Raw genomic sequence first — 14,379 nt, forward strand, 5'->3', positions numbered from 1 at the left:
ACCTCAAAGCATGTGTCCGCAGACACTGCATCTGCCATACAAACCCATAGCATGGTTAACAGTTTATTACCCTTGGACTATGTTTCCTTTTTCCAATATTGACATCGTGTCCAGGTGCTTCCAGTCATTTCCCCCTCCGTAGCTGCCAGGCCTTTACTTGCACCTGAGGGCTAGATAAGGCCTCTTTGCTCCACTGCACTTCATAACAACGTATAGACACCCCAACCCAACAGCGTGTGTGTGTGTGTGTGTGTGTGTGTGTGTGTGTGTGTGTGTGTGTGTGTGTGTGTGTGTGTGTGTGTAGCTGCTGTCCACACAGAGGCCCACTCTAAGATTATAGCAATCTGCGGGCATTCTTTTTAAGCTTTCCTGGCTGCAGTGGAGGTACCGATGCTGTATATCAGGTGAAGGAGAAAAGCTTTGTATAGCTGCTGTTTGGCCTTAAGCTGTGATCTGTGTTCAAACATGTCAGAGCTGGAGTCAGGCGCTTTTCCCTAAGTCTCTGCTGTGTCCAGTCTCGTGTTCGTACTTAGAAACGACTTGTGCTAACTTTTTATGTGCGCAATAATAAAGCTTTCTTTTAGTGACTTTTGTCACATTATGTATTTTCCTTTTGTACTGCGAGATGAAATAAAGGTCTCCATTAGGCTCTCAATGCTAATGTTATATTTGGATGTAAAATATTTGTATGTATATTTGTCCACTGCCACATCTAAAACTAAATTATTCTTAGTTGTAGTTTTACGGGGGATTACATACTGTCCTATTTTTTGGACAGAGGCAGTGACTTTCTTAAGTTGGTATATAACCCGTGTTGTCGAACTGATTAGGATATAACACGTTTATATATAAGTTTAGATCACCTTGGCTTGTTCTTCATTGTATTTTTCCTCCATTTTATTTTTTATTTTAAATGCAGATATTACATCTGATCTAATGAAAATGTGCAATTTTTAAGCAAACAGGAGAACCCTCGAGACAAGTTGCATCTTGAAATGGTTTTAACATTTGGAAATGGGACATGGTTTGAGACTAAATATTTTACAATGCCAGTTTGCCTTCCTCAATTCTAATCAACAAAAATGTTAAATTAAAAATAGTTGCACTGCAAGAGTTGAGATAATATCTCTAACCACTGGTCCAGTCCTACATTTTGGTTTAATGCTTCTTAGAGTGGCTCTAAGCTATAGTCTAAATGAAGTATTGAGCAAGAGAGTCATTTTTCATGTGGAGGAGGAAATTATATGTTGCTTTGTCAAGATAATTATGTATATATAATGATGCATGAGCCAAAAGTGATAACAGTTAGACACTCTCCTGATTGCTTTGTGGGTGCCACCATTTTAAGCTCAGGTCAGCCACTGGAATTAGACAGGAGACATACAAACACTCATTAACTTTCTTTTCGTCATGCACCGTATTTAAGTTAACAGTAGCCGCACGCTACCTTCCCATAATTACATTGTTATACTGGCAGGGGTATAATTTCCCAGAGATGGTAATTACTTGCGATGTTGTTACAGCGTTGTGCTCGCTGCCCTTCGCATCTGTCTAGGATCTGGTGTTTACACTGTTTAAAGGACTACCCATGGTGCATATGTCTCTGTCTTCAAAGGGCAGACCGATGACCTCTAGGGATGGTCTAGGTTTGTCTGAGACTCTGAAACAGCCTTCATGGAGAGAGAGCAGGAAGACTGAGAGACATGGAAAAGGACATAGAAAGAGTACTTCAGACACCTTACTGAACTAGAGTGGAGCTTCAATGATTTTTAGGTCAGGCGGTTCGAACGCAATGAAACAAGCAAAATTTTCCAAGCACTCCTTCCACAACATGGTGAGATCCTATTTTGACGTCTAAGTCACCAGCATCTTATCTTGGGGCTCTAAATAACGTGGTAGGTAGGTAGGAAGGTAATTAGCTGACATCTGGGCCTTGTTTAACTGTACTCTCCTGGTTGGTTGTTAAGTATTCCATGCATTATTGCCATACCAAAGCAGCTGGACACAGTTCTGCAAATGTAAAACATCATGATTCAAATGTCAAATTTGAATATTTCCACCAGTATCTGATGAACAAGCTCCTTTAATGGCTCTGTAATTGTCCAGTCAGGACTAGAGAATTACATTTTTCTACATTCTACTAGTGCCTGCATTTACAAAGGTCAGGCTGATAGGATTTTATTTGTTGCACACTGTTCAGATGGGAATGAAGTATGGAAATCTTGATTAGTCTCATAATTCTGTTATCAGCACTCCTAAAGGTTGCATCGAAGCTGCTTTAAAACGACACCTGTTTGCCTTGATATGGGAGGCGTTATTGCCGTAACACCTTGGAGCTGTAGTAACTTGAACTTGATAAAAACTGCATTAAAAGTGCATCCAAAAAGTCCAGGGTGTCATTGAAGACATTGAATACAATCTGAATAGAAGCAATGAATGACTAATGTCTTAAACTCATTAATCAGCGTAAGGTCTGTACAAACACAAGGCATTTTGATAGATGCTGATGAAGGTTGTTGTTGTACCTGTTTATGCCGGTATGTTCTAACATTCTTTGCCTCCTATTCCGCATCGGAAGTTTTGAGTATTCCAGGTTTCATGCAGGTAAGTCTAACAGCTGTCCCTGGAGCCCAAACATCCAGGGAAAGTGGGGCTGCAAAGCAATCCACCGCTTAGGACAGTGTTGAGAATGCAGCAATGCTCCACTCCATCCTGATTAACTGTCACCACATATAAAGCCAGGCAAGATAACTCCCACACCCTAGCTTTCCTCACTGCTATCCAAAAGGTGGTGGGAAACCCTGCCGACACAGGGCTGGTGTCAGCGCAGTACACTATAAGACAAAAGCTCAGTCTCTCACACACAGCTTCATTTTTTGCCAGTACAAGCCCCTGACACACACAAAATACCAACTGGACCTCCCAAACTTGCTCTGAACTTTCAAAGGATTCACGCCTTTTGAGGGTAAACAACCACTGTCAGCTCGATATGTGGCATACGGCGAGACAGGCAGAAAGAACAGAAAAATTCACTTCTGACGAAGACGAGAACACAAAGGTTGGGGACAGGTAAAGTGAGTCTGACATAGCTGTACCCATTGTCCAGGAGGTTGGGACAATGTGTGCCAGCAATAGGGTTTTAAATTGTAGGTGTCACATGCATGCAGATGCACATTTCAATGGGAAAAGGTAATAAAATCAAACAAAAGTGATGAGTATAATGATAAATAACAACTTAAGTGAAAAAAAAAAAACCTCTGCTCCTGTGAAAAGACAACCATCATACCACTATCCTATGAGACTTGATTGTGGACAGCTGGTAATAGATTTTCAAGTCCTTTCTTTTATCCTAAGTCCTGCCTTGCGGAAGCAGCATGATATTGTGGAAGCAGTGGTCGCATTTCTGTAAAGAGATGACAATGCCTGCTTGTCGCCAGCTGCTCATGATTGGGTACACACAATTAAATCTAAAATATTAAAGAAAGCCAACAGTAGTAGGCAGCTGGGCATGGATCATCTCAATTCTGATTAGCTGTGGATTCACTATTGGTAACCGCACAGTATAAACAGATACATACACTATAAAATACAGCTGGTGTTTTTTGTTTTTGTTTACAGATTTAAATTCATGTTTCAGTATTTAAAGAAGCGATTCTAATCTATACATTTTTGGCAAAGTCAGCAAATATTTCCGCTACCTTCGCTACACAACGTACTATTCCAGCCATTCAGACACATGCTCATGCACCGGACAGGGGGAACAAATAGTTATCAGAAAAGATGAGTGAAAGGGAACAGTGGGACCGAAAGGAAGATGTAAACCATGGCGAGCTGCACAACATTATCACATTGTCAAGAAGGAGAGATGGTCGAGAAACAGCTAAAGAGGAGAGGCTCAGGAGAACAAAGATACAACTGTTACAACTATTACAAACTGATAAACTATTACAACAATTTCTAAGTAATTTTAAGTGCTGGATATCTCGTTTGATATTTCCCTATTAAGTGCAAACAAATGATAACCACACATGTAAACAAATGGCCGGGTGCTGATGAATATGCTGGCTAACCTAAAAGTGTGATTAGATCATCTGCACATTGTCCTGGATAGAGATCCCTAATGCAGTTTGCAAAATGGACGTTCCAGGAAGGGTTGTTTGTGTAACCAATAAAAAAAAGACAATGATGAAAAGGTGCTCAGTGAGAGCCAGAAAAAGAAATAGAAAAAGAAAAAAAGGGGGTGGGGGGATTTGGTGTTTGAATTGAGGTTGAGTTTGTTTGGATTTTGTAACTCCTAGCTTTGCCCTGTTAAGCTATCTTCTCCCAGTTTCAGTGAATAATGCAATCCAAGCCATGTAAATGTTGAGGCCCAGAACAGGACCCACAGCTAAAGCAACTGGATTGTTGTATTTTTTTATCCAAAATGGCGAGTTGTGAAAATGTACCATTACTGTCACCATTTTCATGAATGATTTCCAACCAATGAGCCAACATCACTGTTGTTACAGTCACCGTCTTCATGAAGAACTTCCAACCAAAGAGCCAACATCACCGTGGTTTCTGAGCCACAGAGACACATTGCCTGTCAGCACCCAATTAAAGCCGGAGGGGGCAAATTAACACGGAAGCCAAAGAACTCCAATTAACACTGACACATTGATTTGGTGGGAGGCTCATCATTGTCTTAAATTTAGAATTAATCAACACGGCAGAGAGTGTCAAGTCAAAGGCCTGGCTACAAAAGTGCCAAATGCTTGTGGAAAGCCTACAAAGGCTGCACGCTGAAGATTAAGAGAAGTCTCACTATTTATTCATGCGGGATCTCCCCCGTTTTTTTTTTTTCTTCTTTTTTCTTAAAATCTGACTGAAATTGAGCATAATATATTTTACCCATTATCTCTGCACATAACACAATAAGCTGAGTATGAAAGTTATAAATGTTATTGGAGAAAAAAAGTGGATGTTTTCTGTTTGGTCGTGCTCCACATACATGCAAAATCCAGCCCACATATTCACTCACAAATGAGTAAATGCAACTCTTTGTCAAGGACATGCCACTTTACATGTTGTTTATGAGAGAAGGTGGTTCTAATTAAGCTCAATGGGTGCTTCTCCAACAAAGTTTTAAATGAGCTAAATATCGCATAAAGCTGTCGATTAGAGTCACAGAAGGAATAGCACCTGAAGGTGAGATTTCTGTACAGGTTTGTTTTATGCAATCAGAGAACAGCTGTTAAAACACTTCTCAGAGATTAATTTCTGGATCACAACACTGTTATAGAGGATGGATAACGTAACATACATCCTTTCTCCCGCATTCTTCCTTTATCTTTACATCCCCTCTTTTTCCTACTGAAATTATTTTTTTGTATTTCTTTTGTCTTCTATTCTTTTAAGCCTCATATTCCCTTACCTCTCGTTCCCACCACCTTGGAGTAGTTTCAGATAACTGTTTCCATTCTGGATCCAGTTTCAAGTCGGTAAAATATCCGGTTTACTTATCCCTTATTAAATCTATCATTAACATTTTCTGTTCTGACTTAAAGAAACATGCGATAACCCAGCAACGCTCTTGTTAATAAACACTTTGGCCAGCTTAAATGTTCCAAAGTTAACAAAACCACTGAAAAATGCAATATTGGAGGGAGGGACAATAACTCCTGTTTAAATAACTACAGTCTGTCAGCCTATCTGTTATTCTGTAGCCCACCATATTCTGTGACCTGTAGCAGTGCGACGAGCTTGCCTTCAGGTAATGGTAAGTCTGTTGTGCATATCAAAGATTGATTTATTGAATTGATATTTGCAGAATGATTAGGTAGAATATGTATTATTTTCACTGTTTTGTTAACTTCAGCTTCTATGGCTGCAGGACAATCGAGAGCAAAAGCTGCTTTCCCTCACAGCAAGCAGTTGATGAATTTTACAGAGCAGTGAAAAAAATATGTGGTGAAAGCCTTCTAAACCTTCAGCACAGCAATATGTCCATGGTTTAAGTTTTCATATTTAACAGTCAGAGGCTATTGGCATCTGTGTCATGTTTGTCTGGTAATTGGTCCCTAAATCACTATTAAAATGACCAATTCTGTAACTAAGGTGCTCAGAAAGACGTTTGATTCAATCACGTTCCATCTTTTGTTACTGCACTGCACACTTTAAATAACAGTTGTCTTCCTTCCTTATCCAAAACAAAAATAAAGACAAAAAGAATTGGATTCGGCAGATTCAGATTCAATTAAAAACAGTGGAATTGCCTCCCTGGTTCTATCACTCTCTACCAACCTCTCCCTCTCATTTTCTCCATGTCTGACATTGTCTGAGCTTATCCTGCGATGCTCTTGATGTTGGCAGTGGAACACATTAACACATCAAACTTGGACTCTGTTCATGTGCTCAGCCTTGGCATGCTGCCACACACTCCAGAAATCGAATGGTACCTGCCAGGTGGTGCACCAGACAGTGGACAATGCAGCGGATGCTGGGATGAAGACAGAAGTTGGCTAGACCAGACGAGCCGGCAGAAATTACATCTAAAGCGGTGAGTCTAGTTCGAAAGATATGTTGTGTTTGAAGGGTAGCTGGGTAGCAATTATTTTACTGTGACCTAATATTTATGCTTGCACATAAAACCATATATATTAATAACACATTTTTGGCTGATCTGATTAAACAAACCCGAAATATCACCGATATTGACTGTGACTGACTGAGAGATAAATTTACGCCCGAATGCCACATGGGTTCTTAAATTTAAATTACTCATTTCAATTTAAAAGTCTGGCCGCATTTCATATTTGATCCAGCCATAAAAAAAAGTTAGGACCTGGCCTTGTTTGAAATATCAGTGCCTTTCTTTCTAGTGTTGACTCACGTTTGTCCTCATTGATTAGTCAAATGATTTACAGATACCGGACTACTTGAACTGTGAGCTGATAGATTGGTCAGTTGCGTTAAAAAATTAATAAAGTATTGGATGTTCATCTCAATTCTTAGTTTAAATATATGGGGTTCATTTCGCATATAGGTAAGTCATTCCTATTAGTAATTTGATAAACATGGTCTCAAACTAGTAAATATGATAAGTACATACTGTTGGACTGACTGCAAGATCTAACATCTAAGGGAGATTTGGGACTGGTGTGTTAGACCAACCTCCCCACCACCATCAAAACATCAAACAAGACACTATTCTTCAGAAGGATGACATTTATCCCTCCAGTAGAGTTCCAGGGACTTGAAAAATCTTTGGAGAGAAGCACTGAAGCTGCTTTTGCAGCTCTTAGCGGCTCTTAATAAGAACATGTGTGATGTTTCTTCCTTTAGTTTGTCACCAATCCTGCAGATAGTTGGTCAACTCTTTAAATCCTCAGGCTCAAATTGAGGCATTTCTTTTGTAACTTGACAGACTTGTACTTTTTGGCCACAACAGAAACATGGTGACCCTGAGGCAGCAGCATAAATACAATAACATAGTGTTTCACTGATCAAAGTAGAATTATTTTAGTGGAGCGCATCAAAAGGGAATAAGTAATATTGATGATGTGTGCCTTTCAAAGGAGCTGAGCTGGCAAGTAGTTGTACTGAAGTGGGCATGGGTTTATGATACAACAGCAGGGCATAGCATAGCAAGACATTCTGCCTGATAACAATACTGGGCATGTTGTTGAAGTTATGAATGTTGTATTTAATGCAGTGCTGAGTGTGATGTATACTAGTTGCCATATCAGGTCAGATTGCTCTGAATCTTGGGCGGAGTCATAACATCCTCTATGATTTGGGTATGTATTGTGTCATTGTTGCTCATACTAGCCAAAAAAAATAATTAAAATGCTCATGCCATGTGAAAAATAATTTAGATATATATATATATATTCCTTTTGAAGAAAATTCAATATCCACAAACCAAGTTTTGCTGACTAGATTTTTTTTTTCAGAACTTTCAATCATATTACAGCCTTCCCCAAAGATTTAAACTAAGGGGTCATCATGTGATTTAAGTATGGAATGTAGGTCAATGGTTGTTGGTTATGAATGATCAATACTACAATTCCCTTGCCAGATGTTTCACAACATCTGATGTTTTCTCCTCCAGGGAGTTTTTCAAGCGTGGCAATGGGGTGTATCGCTGCATAACAGAATTACTTTTAAAAGTAAGGTTTGCCAGATTAAATCAGGTGTGGTTTTTGGTTGTTAGGCAGTCTCAGGTGTACGAGATGTGATCACAAACACGTATAGTGGCTGTAGCAATTATCAAGGGAGAAATGTCACGTGATATTGTTATAGAGTGACGATGTACATATAGGGAGAAAAATACTTTTACAATCTTATGGTTTGTCGGGGGTCCATGAGCAGATTTAGGCAAAATGAAATATAAAATACAATCAAATGAAAACAATATCCAGCAAATCAATTAAGGCTGTGGGTATAATTAAACCAAAGTCCTCTATGGAAAGCATTAGTCTGACGAAGGAAACATGGTGACTTATAATTTCCAACCAGCTCTGTTGAGCCGCGTATTCCTTCAGCTCTCAGCAGTAACGATTTCATCAACTTCTTCACTAATAAAATTGTTAGCATTAGGGAAAGAACTGGGAAGACCTTTCCTGCCACTGTCACTGATATGTTGTTAAGCACAGCAGCCCTGGAAGCAACCGCGGGACCAGATTTATACCTTGACCATTTTTCTCCTGTTGAGCTCTCCGATCTAAGTGCAATTATTTCCTCATCTGGATCCTCTACCTGTCTCTTGGATTGCATCCCAACTAATCTCCTCAAGGAAGTCTTCCCTTTAATTAGTACTTCCATATTAGATCGGATCGACCTATCTCTTTTAACCGGCTATGTACCACAGGCTTTTAAAGTGGCTGTAATTAAACCTTTACTTAAAAAGCCTACTCTTGATCGCTCGCGTAGTTTCTGTTCTTTCTTTTGCAGATGTCCAGGGCCATGGAGCTCCATGTCTCTTCTCGGCGATTGTCGGCCCCACTAACAGTTCATGTTTTGGATCTCTATGCTGTCCCTTAAAGAGGAGTTTTACCCTCCTACCTTATGTGGGAATTGTTGAATTGTTGGGTCTCTCAGTATAATGCTGTAAAATTCTGCTGTGAGGACTTTAATGTGTTAAGTGCCATGAAATAACCTGTGTTGTGATTTGCCGCTATATAAATATAATTGAATTGAATCTGCAAAAACAACTAAATGATGCTCTTCCAGATAGCCCCAAAAGAACTCAGTTTGAAAGTATTTACTTTATTATGAGTTAACACTGCGCAGGCCAACATCTGGTGTCTCACACAATTAGCCTAGCGACAAGCACGGCCAGCATCTGGATTAGAGCCATTTAACCGGTGGAGATAAGTATCACTGTTAAGACTTGATTAGATGATTGATGATACTAGTGGGTAAATTAGATTTTGCTTAAATAATAAGATTTAACAGTGGAAAACACAAATATCAAGCACAGAAGCCCAAACAGAATATAAATGAATCAATAAAAGAAATGGTTCATTTAAGCATTTAAAAAAATCTATTCCAGGGGAAAAATATAGAGATGAGACAGCATTTAACAGGAGCTTCTGTGTCTGCATTTACAAATATATAAAGGCATTAGATAGGGGTTTTTGTACTGTAGAAGACAGCACGTGACAGGTCACACATTTTCCAGGAACTTATCTGTACCAGTCTGTCATGTGTTAGTATTAAAGCCATCCCCATGGAGAATTAGTACTGAATTGTTTGCCTTTCACTCACCACTCTTGAAGTGTTTATTGTATACAGTGATATTGCGAGAGGTGGCTCTGAACTCTGTGCTGCTTTTCTGTCTAATGCTGTTTGGAAGGGTCTGATCTCAATCTGACCAGTTACATATGCTCTACCTCCTACCCTCCTTCACCAAGCTGCCTGCACTGATGGGATCTATCACTATACATCCTGCTCCCTTACTAATCTTTCCCTTCCCCCTATTCCGGATATACCTTAAACCTCAGACTTGGAGCATTGTGCATCTTATTCACTAGATATATTTGCTTGGGCTCAATGGACCCACTTGGACTAATTTGATTTCTTCATATGCAATTCACTAGAATTAGATGTCTTATAATAAACAGTATAGTATCATATGACAAGGGCTGGGCACATTATTTAGTAAAGTGTTACAATAGTGTGATTAGTATTTGAGTGACAAGTGGTCTAAGGATTTAGAATGTGTGTTTATGCAGCAGCAGCCAGCTAATCCTCGGTGACCAGTCAGTAAATCCCTCCAGTGTCAAACCACAATGTTTTGTTTTCTATTTACTAACTAAATGCAGAAGTAAAGCAACGAGTAATGTAGGGCTTAGGCTTTTTTTTCCCTGATTAATTGGTAATGTCATTACTTTACTCACAACTGAATACAGGGTTAAAATTACATATATGTATTTGTTTTGATGTTGATTGTTATTTCCTGCCAAACCTATGAGTTGCAATACAATTCATGTCATGAAACTGTTCATCAAAAGTGTTTTGTTTTTTTTTCCTTTTATTCTATTTTGTCATAAGGGTTTTGCAGAGTTGTGTCTGCATGTTATACAAATGTAATAACATTGTGAAGAGGTTATGCTGGTCCTGAGGTCATCCTATGAACACAGTGCCAGTATGTTGCAGTGTACGGACTTCATCATGCACTACACATTTTGGCTTTATGGCTCTCATAAATACACATTACAAAAGGACTTGAGGCAAAAAGTCATTGCTCTAAATACACACTTCTAATGTGAAGTCAAAGTTTAGCTTTGGCTGTTGGATTGATCTAGGAATGAACACATAACTACTGCACTTACTTTGAGTTTGAGAACCAGTGTTGGTAGCTGTTAAAAAAAAAAACAATTAGGTGTGGAAATACCCATAAAAATGTAAATCCTTCCCAAACAACAAATGCCAGATGATCCCAAGTTATTCCCCCTTGAGGAGCTAACACACCCCTGGAGAAGGGAGAGGTTGTTGTCAGAATGGCTGAACTCATGTTGACCTGACTCCTTCAGGTGTGCTGTTTGACTTTGCCAGCTGCCAGATCCTTCCCCAGTGGGCCCCAATAAATATTCTGAGGCGTTTCATGTTGCCTGGTGGGAAAGCAACCTTTCTTCCTGCTGACTCTGGGCTTTTACTTAACCCCAGCAGCCGACAGAGGTACCATTCAACGTGACTCATACAGTATGTAGCCTCACTTTTTCCCATTCAATCAATTCTTCAAACAGTTGTGGCATTATTTCACGGATTTATCATGGCACCTGCACAGTCTGTATTGACTGCGGTCCAGCATCAGCACCCTTTGGTTTTCCATTTGACTGTGAAACAAGTAAGGTCTGTTTGTGCAGGAGAACACCACGCAGAGAGCAGCATGTAACCCTGCCAACACTTTCTAAAAATGAATCAGTCCAAAATTGTGTTTCAACGCCAGAGTGGCATGCTTCTATTGTACCGAAAAAATAATGCAGCACAACAGAATCGAAGCTGGCAACTGCGGGGAATAAGCAGGAGGAAAACACATCTCCAAGGGATGCCTTGTCATTTTGATAGTTTCACTTATCTTCTGAGCAAGAACACAATCTTCAAATGTGTTATGCTGTTACCCGTTGCACCTCGAAGGGTATGATGAGTTTATGTAATTTTGAGTCATCACTGATATCAATCGTTTGGGAGGTTTATCTGTAGACAAACACGAGTTATAATGAAATTGAATGCAACAAGGTTGTTCCAGAAATATTATAAATATTAAGCAATCCTTTGAACCTGGTGGAACAACATTACCCCAGAATAGTTCGAATTTAAACGACTCCACATAGAATTTAGGAACATTTTTACTTTACTTTCATTGGCTTCTTTATATGACAGATTTTTGTTGTTGTTGACACTAATCCACAATAGTGTGCAATTGTTGTACATGTCCTGACATGATAAGAGAGAGAGAGACATGCATGGATTCAGTGTCTTGCTCAAGGGCACTTTGACATGCTGTCATACAGATGTCTGCACCACCTTTCTTTGCCCTCTCCTGCCTCAAACTCTCTTTCTATCTCTTCATATTATACAGACCCAGTTGTATCACCTGTTGACTGAACGCCTTCAGCCATTCTCTCACCTTTGTGGATCCTCTGACTGTCTTTTTGTTCGGCCACATGCCTCTGCAGCACATCCTCAATTCTTTATCACTGCACTGGTATGCACTTCGATAAGTTTTCCTCAGGATTGCTTTATGTTCATGTTTCTGTAACATTAATGGTCATTTCTTTGAAAGCTTGAATACCTGTTAGGTGCTTGTTGGGAATGTCCTGCCTGTCTTCCTTTTCTGCTGGGTGTTTGATTCTCTGTGCCTACCTGCACGTTACTTGCTTCTTTTTTTTTTTACTTGCTTTTATCTTATCTGCAAATTCCAGAGTCTGATTTTAATCACAAGCTCTCTGTGATTTACCATTCCAGTACATGTAATGGTTGCATGGATCATCCTGACGCAGCCATGAATTGATTGTTACACTGAGGATGATTGCCTGGCCAAGGAACGCTTTCCCCAAGTAGTATGTCTTTGGCTGCTGCGTGAGGTATTATACTTAAACATGGAGCGTCCATGTGACGTGAACTTCGTCACCAGACGGTGTACCTGTAGGCTTTGTATGAACCTAAACTTCAATTTGTTACAGCAGCAACTACACTTCGAAGGCACCAACTGCGCAAACACTAGAATACCAAAAGGAACACCGCATTTAAAGACTGTGTAGAGGTCTGTCACTAATCGTATCTTTACAATTCAGTTTTAAAAAAAACATATTGAAAATCAAGTGTGCAACAATTCGAGGAGGAAATTGTCCAAAGTTTGGGAATCATCATCCTGTACACATCGATCTACTGTGCATGTGTTGAACACGTCCTCCAGAAAGTAGAACATAACTACTTTGCTTCTGTGGTCTGCCGCTGAGAGTGTGTTGAGGCCCTTAAATTGAAAGATAGGAAGCTACTGTCATTATCCTGTGGAAAGATGCAAACAGCTTGTTTAAAGTTAGTCGTTTTTTAAGGGCAGAGCACCCCTCTAAAAGTTGTTGTTTTCTTTTTGTTTGGTTGCATGGAACACTTTTATAATGCTTCCTAAATAATGAAGTACTCTATCTGTTGTTATTGCCGCAGACACATAAGTCCCACAGAGAAGGAAAACATAGTTTGCTCTTGAACACCATGCAGTTAAAGTCAAGCATCAGTGAACTTAGTGGGTCTGTTCTATATTTGTATGCTCAGCATTTATTAACACACGATGGTTGTGGAGACTGCTGTCAATCAACACAAGATTGAATACATGATCAGTGGTGATAAGAAGCTGAATTAATATCATCTATTTTTATTTATATATATTATATATTTATTTAGGCAGTAACGTAAAAAATATGTGAAAACCTGAGGGAAGTCTGCACGCCACTGAGGGTCAGATTAGAGAGGACATTTTCATGGACTGGTGGAATTGCATAAGCGGTTTGTTTGAACCTGTCTATTTAGTCAGCTGATATTGATCAGATGAGTGAACAACTTCATTTTAAGATACCCAAGATGCTTCTGAATTCCTGTTTCCTGTGTTTGTGTTCCAGATGTTTTCCTCATTTCTTTGATCTCTCTCAGTTCTCCATTTCAAATGTCTTTCCTCTCCTCGGTCTCTCCTTTAAAATCCTTTTGTTTCTCAGTTTCACAGTTTTTCTTTTGCAAAACTCTTCTCATTAATCCACACATTTTCAGTCTCTCAACTTTTTTTTACTCACTAGGGTTCTCTTTGCCAGTGTTTATATAGCATCAGTATACCGATACTGTATGTGTACATTATTTGTGCCTCGTTTGCCCAAAGCCAGTGTTGACCAAGTCAACCTAATACTCAGTAATCCCTGAACTCTTCCTCACTCCTCCTTCCTCCTCCTCTCCTTTCCTTACACCTGGCCCCTGTGTCTGCCTCGTTACTGCCTCCTCAATAATTCACTGCTCCCAAGACTTTGGAAACATCTTTTATTCATGCACTGGAGGAATGTTCCGTTCCTGATATCAGCACACACACACACACACACACACACACACACACACACACACACACACACACACACACACACACACACACACCACAGGCAACTAATCTCGAATTTAAAGAGCTAACATCAACTGTTTTTTTTTGCTTGTAATGTTGGCAGCTCAATGTAATCAGAGCATGTTATGTAGCCATGACTGTTAAGTTTTAAGTCACATGTGACTCATCAAAGTCAGACGACGTGGGAAAGCCATCAGAAGAAGATCAGTTAATATGTAAATGTTGTAATAGTGCCTGGATTATTAAACCCTCAGTAACAGTTTGTTTACATTACCCATTCCACTGGAACATAC

This window comes from Embiotoca jacksoni, unplaced genomic scaffold, assembly GCF_022577435.1.
Source record: "Embiotoca jacksoni isolate LCO1_2020_lvr unplaced genomic scaffold, fEmbJac1.0.p SCAF_19, whole genome shotgun sequence".
Classification (NCBI taxonomy): domain Eukaryota; kingdom Metazoa; phylum Chordata; class Actinopteri; family Embiotocidae; genus Embiotoca; species Embiotoca jacksoni.